Below are 8,670 nucleotides of genomic sequence, written 5' to 3' on the forward strand. Positions count from 1 at the left end.
TACCGATTCGGTAATTACCGAATTTCTCCGATTCGGTAACATTTACCGAATTATTACCTAAATACACTTTACCGATTCTTAAATACCGAATCGGTAAAATTCGGTATTTAAGAATCGGTAAAGTGTATGCCACCTACATATGGCCCTAAGTGTCTACCTTAAAAATCACTGGAAATATTTACAGAAAAATTGATTATTGCTATCTTTAAACATAGATATAGGTTTACTAATTTTATTGTTTTATATGCTAGAGAGTTACGATAACGATTACGTACCTGTGGTGAGTCAGGGAGAAGGATGTAATTATTCTCTATAATAACTTTTAATCTGTTTGTTGAATCTTCACCAAAAGTAGCGCCACCTTAACATCCCTACTTATGGTGTCTGATGTCAAATGTGGTGTAGATTGGTCGAGGGTGGCAAATTATTAGCTGAAAAGTTTACAGTTGTGAAGTCTGTTGCTTCTAACTTCATCCTTTTTAAAAAATAAAAAAAAAGACAAATGAGAGACAATTCAAGCTGGCACGAGGGGTCAGTTAAGCCACCAGTGGGACTTATATCAATCAACAGCTGTCCAGCCGATCTCCATGGTCTGAGCTCCCAGGCTCATAGTTTCCTGGCAGTCTCCACCACACAAGGTTTCTGTGCTGGCTAGCCTTCCTGCACTCAAGCCTGTGCACAACATCAACTTTGTTGGGCCCAGAGGGTGCCCATGCTGTCACGGCCACCCTTCCCACACCTCTTACTGGTGATTGTTGAAAGATCTGCTCTTGTGCTTACCATTTCCTGCTCCAGACCCTTCTGTCCATGGGGCATCTTCGAGCATGAATGATCCCTGGGAGGAGGGATAGCAGTTTTTTACTACTCTTTCCATGGTCGATAGTCCCATACAGTCAGGGAACTTCAGCTGATTTCAGTAAGGCTTATATTTGTCAATTGTGTCCGAGTATAAAGGTATAATGAAAATGTGCTCATCAATGATCATCAGTGGCATTAATTTATGGTGGTGGAGATTGTCTTTATTTTCTGAGTGTGCAACTACCGCTTTTGGAAAGCAGGTATCTTTTTGTCTAAACCTTCCCGTGTGTTTTCTTGGTATGTGTATTGGCCGTCTGGTTTAGCAGGCCAGGGCAGGCTGAGACCGACCTGGGTCGAATGGAGGAATCTGCAGTTGAAGTGTGGAGAGGGGTGACCCCTTTGATCTGAGCAGGGTTGTGCCTGGCAAGGTGAATGATGGCTCCACCTCCAACTGGGCGTCTGATGGTGGGCCCCCTCTCCCTGAAAGGCAGGATGCCGCCTCGTAAATAAAGTTACCCAAGTCGACACCAAACTGGTTCTGGCCGGGTCGAGTGATTTGTGACTTTCTCAAGAACAAAGACTTTTGGGGTATAAAGATCTGGGCTGAAACCCCTTCGTGGTGTGTAACTTCGAGATGCCAAGACGAACCGTTGTCCGCGTAACAAGAGGAAAAGGACTGTGAAACTATCATCCATCTACTGAAGCAACTACCCAAGGGCCTGATTTGAGCTTGCCTCCTGCCGAAGTCTCAGGGACATTAGAATTCATTCGTCAGCAGCCCGGATTCCTCTTGAGGGGAATCCTACTTGCAGGTGAGGCCCCTGTCGAGAAATCCAGGGTCTCTAGTTCTACTGTGGGGAACGCCGCAATTGACTTGCTACGGAAACTATTGCTATCACCATTGTGGGCTGCTGCAGCTGAGGAGCTGATCCGCTGAGTGCCCGCATCTGACTTGCTACGGAAACTATTGTTATCGCCATTGTGGGCCGCTGCAGCTGAGGAGCTGTGCCGCTGAGTGCCCGCATCTGCCTTGCTACGGAAACTATTGCTATCGCCATTGTGGGCCGCTGCGGCTGAGGAGCTGTGCCGCTGAGTGCCCACCTTGGCCTTGCTACGAAAACCATTGCTATCGCTAGTGTGGTCCGCTGCTGCTGAAGAGCTGTGCCGCCGAGTGCCCGCATTGGTCTGACCACGAGGAGATACTATGAGAATCAGTGCTTTCACTATTGTGGGCTGCTGCAGCTGAGGATCTGTGCCACTGAGTGCCCACCCTTGTTTTGCTACAGAAACCATTGCTATCGCTATCGTGGGCTGCTGCAGCTGAGTGCCCACGCTAGCCCCTACGTCACGAATCTTGCCATCTTCTGCGTGTGCCGCTGGGCGCTGCCTTCCAACCCCGTCCTAGGATTAGTGTGAGTGCACGCCGTGGACCGCTGCAGCCGAGGAGCTGTGGCCGTTGTAAGTCCGCCTGTCATCCCGCACCCTCCCCACGAAGCTGTGCGCTGTGCCCCCTTTATATCCCCGGTACATTGTGCATCATCGGGCCGCCTAGGCCCCGATCTCGAACTAAGCTCGTTCCACCCACACGCACGAGTGCTTCCATCGCCCTGAATGAATCTGTAATTATGTGCATTGTGGTTCTTAGAGCATTTCTCCGTTTCATGCCTAACCTATATAAAGATAACTATTTTTCTATACTTTTTTGTGGTGTCCGTTTTGTAGCGTCTTTCCAGTGTTATTGTGTATGATCATAAATGCTTCCCACACTGCCTCTGAGATAGGCCTGTCTGCTCGTGCTACGTTACCACAGGGTTGAGCAGGGGTTATCAAAGGGTGTTGCCCCCTTACTCTGACTTAGGAAGAAGGGTCACAATTTGACACCGGCGCCAGCCGCTGCCAACTGGAGGCCCCCATTTCTAACAGTGGGCCATTGCTGATTTATGGTGGTCTGCCAATCCGACCAGCTCTAAATAATGCCATAAAGCAAGAAAACATTATGGGCCAGTGGTGTTATTTTAATAACAGTGATTGACAGCCAAAACTGTACCAAACTACTGGTTCTAATTAACAGGATAATGTAATAGTAGTGAGGAATTTTCTTGCTAAGGGATTAAAAACTGTCATTTAACTTCACTTCTATTACTTATCATCCCCACAGAGTGGGTTAGGACAATTTGATAATGGAAGATGATGAGAAAAAACTCTGGGCCTGATTTAGATTTTGGCAGGCGGGTTACTCCGTCATCACGGTGACGGATATCTGGTCTGCTGAAGTATAAATCCTAAAGGATATAATGGAACTTATATTTCGGCAGACGGGATATCCATCACTGTTGTGCTGGGAAATTGTGAAAAAAGTTTTAACCACATTTCTGGCTTTTTTTTCTTCAATAGAGTTTGATTAATGCAGCCCGAATCTACAAAAAAGACCGCATAGTGAAAATTTTAAAATGTGATATTCTCAAGATCAATGAAGATTGCCAAAGAAAATAATACTGATATTTATATGGATGCTCATTTTGGATTCTATAACAGCCTTGAAATAAAGCCACTTTAAAAAATGGCAATCACTTTCAGAGGTGCCCCTTGCACAGTTCTCAACCGTGCTAGCTTTGGTTCATTATGACGAGCTGAACAATCTAGCAAATACGTTGTAGACTTTAACAAGGTCAATTGTTTGAGCACTGGATATGCTACCTGAGGTTCTTTAGGTTCCTAGACTTGGATCCTTTTCTTATCAATTATTAAGGGTACTGATTGTGATGTCAACCTACTGAGAAAGTATGATCAGATTATGCCAGTATGTGATAAATCAAGGAATTTTGCAAAGAAAGGCAGTGGATGGTATATTCTCAAGAAATTCTGAACTGAGTTGATAACAAACAGTATCAAAAAATGGTATATCTTACATATAAAGCGCTAACAAAGATCACTAGTGACCCTATCCAGTAGTTTGTTACAGCAAATGAGAAAAATGCACCAAAATATTTAGAGCTTCATGTTACTTAAAATAGTAAAGTTATTACAAACGGGGGCGTCCTGTGTCACTTATTAAAAAAAGAAAGGCTCTCAAATTATTGGCTCAAATGTTCCCTTCATATCAGGGCTTCAAAATTGTGAAGTGCCTAATCACATAAGGAAATCAAACTGTTATGTGAACATAGTAATTACGTTGAAGTCCTAGCTAGACATCATAAGAGTTGATCATTATTCAAATATTTCTGTGTTCCTAAACCACATTTAAGATAACTATCCCCAAATGCAATTTTATTGTTGCTTTAGATGGACCAAAGCTCATAATGTTGATTTCTGATTAAGGAGAGACATGCACAGCCCTTTGCAACTTTATTGGTTTTTATTGATATACCCCATTATCACCTGCATCTTAGAATGTAGATGACCTATTACTGACACAACTAGAGGGGAAACATCCATTACAACGCAGTCATTACAATGACCTACCTTTACAACACAACTTTTACAATGCAACTGCCTTTACATCGCATGCAATTACAATACACGCCATTACAAAGCATGTCACTACAACGCATGCCATTACAATGCATACCATTACAACGCATGCCATTACAACACATTATAAGGTAAGTAATATAGATTTATTTTTAGTATTAGGGTGGGTATGGGTTTTGGAATACATGGGAATAGTACTTTTTACCCCTACACTATCCAACACTTTCCCTACTGTTGCACTCACTGGAGTGGGAATAGTAATGTTTACCCCTACACTATCCAACACTTAGTAATTTTTACCCCTACACTATCCAACACTTACACTACTGTTGCACTCACTGGAGTGGGAATAGTAATTTTAACCCCTACACTATCCAACACTTACCCTACTGTTGCCCTAAAAGTATTATGTGTTGTAATGGTATGCGTTAGAATGGTATGGGTTGTAATGGAATGCATTGTAATGGTAGTTTATAAAAATGCGTTGTAATGGCATGCGTTGTAAAAACATGCAATGTAATGGTAGTTGCAATGTAAAGACTGCGTTGTAAAAGCATGCGTTGTAATTGCATGCCTTGTAACGTCATATATTCAACTAGAGATAATAGGGGAACTTTCATGACTTCATCACTAATACTACTTGAACACAGACTAAGAGGCCGATTACGATTTCTGCCTTAAAGGCTGCGACGACAGTCGGATTATCCTACACCCTGTAAGAAACCTTCCGACCGACCCGGTCGGTTTACATTCTGACCGACTGATTACGATGTTTGCGGTCAGAAGGTAAACCGTGCGGTCATTCCGAATCGGTTCTGACTGGCTCTCAGAGTATCTGTGTCGCCCGTAACCTCATCGTACAGCCCTATGGACAGCGTTTCCGACTTCGGGATTACGATGTCGATTTCCAACAGCCTCTCCGAGTTGGCCTGTCCGACATGAAAAGGCTGTCGGAAAGTGACTTGAGGCCTTCGGCTGGCGGTTGAGTGGGTACCTAAGGGACCCCCCTGTAAAACCATGCACTGTGTGACAGGCACCATGGGGTGCATGCAACAGGGTTCATGGTTTTCCGCACACACCCCATTTCCCCATAGGAGCCTGCCGGTTGTCGGGCAGAACACGAGCTCCCATAGGAAACAATGAGAATCCAACCGTACTGTGTTCGGTCGCATCATAATTGGTCGGGTGGAACAGCTGACCACGAGTCGGCTGGTCCTGATTCCGAGACGGTTTCGGGTGGAATGTTTCCGACCAACATCATAATCAGCCCCTAAGTGCCTGATTTAGATTTTGGCGGACGGGCTACTCCATCACAACGGTTACGGATATACGGTCCGACAAAATATAAATCCCATAATATCCAATGGGATTTATATTTCGGTGGACAGGATAGCCATCACCGTTGTGCGTACCCGTCCGCCGAAATCTAAATCAGGCCCTGAAATTAAATTATGCCAATACATGCCTAGTGTGATTCCTGATCAGCTGTTAACAACTACCACCGCCAGTTTTACTTTGGAACTTAATAGCTGCTTATAAATTGCTGTACAATTCACTTATAGCAATGGCAAATTATGTATAGTGCCCAATCTCAAGATCATATTTCATAAAAAATATCTATCCAAAGTATCAAAAGCAGTCATAAAATTAATGATGGCAAAATACATTGTACTCAACCAAGAGACAATAAACATATTGCCTTGACTAACAGTGCCACTACATTCTGCATGGTCAATAATTTGCTGTGATATAATACTTATCCAATTGTGCCATGGTAACGATTTCGAGAGGTGGCCTCAGCATCTGAAATAGGCAATATTTTGTCAGATAGTCTTTTAAAAAAATGTTTTTATTGGGTTTACATCTAAATAAATAAATACAACAATTATTACCTCCATACATTTGGGAAGCAAGGCGATGAACAGCAATACTACTCTCTGTGATGAAAAGCTATCGGCAAGGAGAAAGATTGTAAAAATTAAGACAACACCTAAGCTTATTCTCAAGAAACAGTGTAAGTAGGCACTAGAAATACAATAATGTGATCCAACCAACAGGTGCGGAGTTCTGAACTTGGGCCACCTTGGCGCGGTAGGATTTTCCGTAAGTAAACCCTGATAGTAGGACAGACCTGCGGATACATCTCACCATGCAAAGCGACCGCAGCGGCGGTAGTCTCATCACTCTCCCCAGCATGGCAGAGACCTGCTTGACCTCCACTGGCGACAACTACTACACCGTTATCTATCCACCTAATCTCTCCAAATCCGCCTCTAAATCCCTTAAACACTCCATCCTGAAAAGTCATCCTGAGACCCTGATATCTGACCTTCATCTCTGCGTGAACCAGGGCACTGTCATTAACGACCTCATCTTCCACTCCAGGAAAACGTCTCTCTGGTGCAATGCCTTCTCGAGCCTCCTCAAACTACAGGAAGCCAGGAACATCCCTCACGGAAATTAACTCACAATCACTCCATCTGCAAACCTGCGTGCTGACCTTACCATCACCTTATACAACAGCGGCATTATCCTGATTCAAGGGCCTCCCAAAGACCTCATCAAATTTGCGGATCTCTTCACCCTCCTCAAAATATATGTTCACAACCCTTCCCAAACCACGCTCCCACCGCTCCACCTCTTGCCCAATCCACCAAGTGTACCTTGCCTCTCACTAACCACACATGCCAGTGACCATATCATTGGACAACCCGGCCTTGTCACCTTGTCACCAACTCATGCAAACCACTGCGCGCCCATACCACTGAATCTAGACCTTCAAGCGCTCCCTGCTCCATCGGCTCCCGAAACTCCCCTCAGGGCCCACATCACATGCCAACCTAGCCCCGCTATCATGCACCCAGCACATACCATCAGAAGCGTCGCTAAACCCTTAACCTCCTGCCCGTGTAATCTTCCCGCACTCCGGGCTACTGAAACTCCTACTAGGGCCCACAATACTGGTATTGAAACGTCTAATAGGGCCCAGAACTCTGGTCAATTTAGCCCCACCACTAGGCTGCAAACTCAGTCCGACAGAATCGCTCCCACCCTTTCGGCCCCCTGACCACAAGATCTTCCCTCTCATAGGGACGCTGATCGACCCAGTCCCCCTCACTCCATCCGAATAGCTTGCCTGCAACCGTTCCTCGGCCCGCCTGAACCCACCTCTAGGCTGCCAGCAGATTCTATCAGAACCACTCCCATGCAACTGGCCCCCTGCCTGCCAGAACCTACCTCTCTTAGAGATATTGATAATCTCCACCACAGAGCCACCAAATTAACACTGAGCATCCACAAGTCCATTCTGGACCTAAAGCACCTCCTTCACATCACCGAGCTCTCCTTCTCGAATCTCTGGCTCTCGCAGAACGCGACTCACATTCCCTTCACTAAGCCCCTCCTACACCCACTACCACTATCCCTGAGACACCTGCGCCCCACAAGCAACCCTGCCACTTCTCGGAGAAGTAAATTCTTGCTCACCTCCATACCTACTAATCCACCCCTGGCACGCTTAACCCGTCAGAACTCACAGAGGAAGAAGTGGCTGACCTCCTCAGTAGCTACTATTCTGCCTTGACAACCCCATGCCCCTCAGACCTGAGGGAAGAACACCCTATCTGCACGGTTGCAACCAACCCTAACAGATCTGCTACCCTCCGCATCAGAGGGGTGGTCAATAGCAACCTAGCTACAGTTCCCATCTCTGCTTCTACCCTTGACACTCACTCCTACCCCTCCCTAGTCAGCCTCTTAATAAACTGCCGGTCAGCTGTAAAGCATGCATCCAATGTCGCCGACCTCATCCTGAGACATAAATCGGACCTAGCGATCCTGACTGAATATTAGCTCAAGGAATCCTCATCGCCCTACCTAGACCTCTTAGTCCCGCCCAATTACAACATCGTAAGGATGGACAGGCACTCAAAGAAAAAAGGGGGTGGCATTGCCTGCATCTACCGCTCTAACCTCCTTGGTACGAAACTGCCAGTGACCCTACAGACTCCTGCGAATACCTCGCACTCTCCATCTCCAACAACACCTCACAACTGTGCAAACTTCACATCTTTTACCACCCCCCAGGCAAGAATGACACCTTTACGGACCTCCTCATGGAAATCATCACAGCCAAGGTTTCTCCAAACTCTAATGACATTTTCCTTGGCGACTTCAACTTGCATTGAAACGATCCTAAGGACCCTCAGGTCAATGCCATCAGAGACTTCTTAGCCGATCAAGCCCGTACCCAAGCCTGCTCCCTCCCATCTCATTCGAAAGGCACCACCCTGGAATGGATCATTGCTAAGGAATCAACGGTCAAACTTATGTCTATTGACCCTTGTGATTGGTCTGATCACCACGCCGTCACCTTCCTCCTGCCCAGTTCCCACAAGACAT

Source organism: Triturus cristatus, chromosome 9, assembly GCF_964204655.1.
Source record: "Triturus cristatus chromosome 9, aTriCri1.1, whole genome shotgun sequence".
Taxonomy (NCBI): Eukaryota; Metazoa; Chordata; class Amphibia; order Caudata; family Salamandridae; genus Triturus; species Triturus cristatus.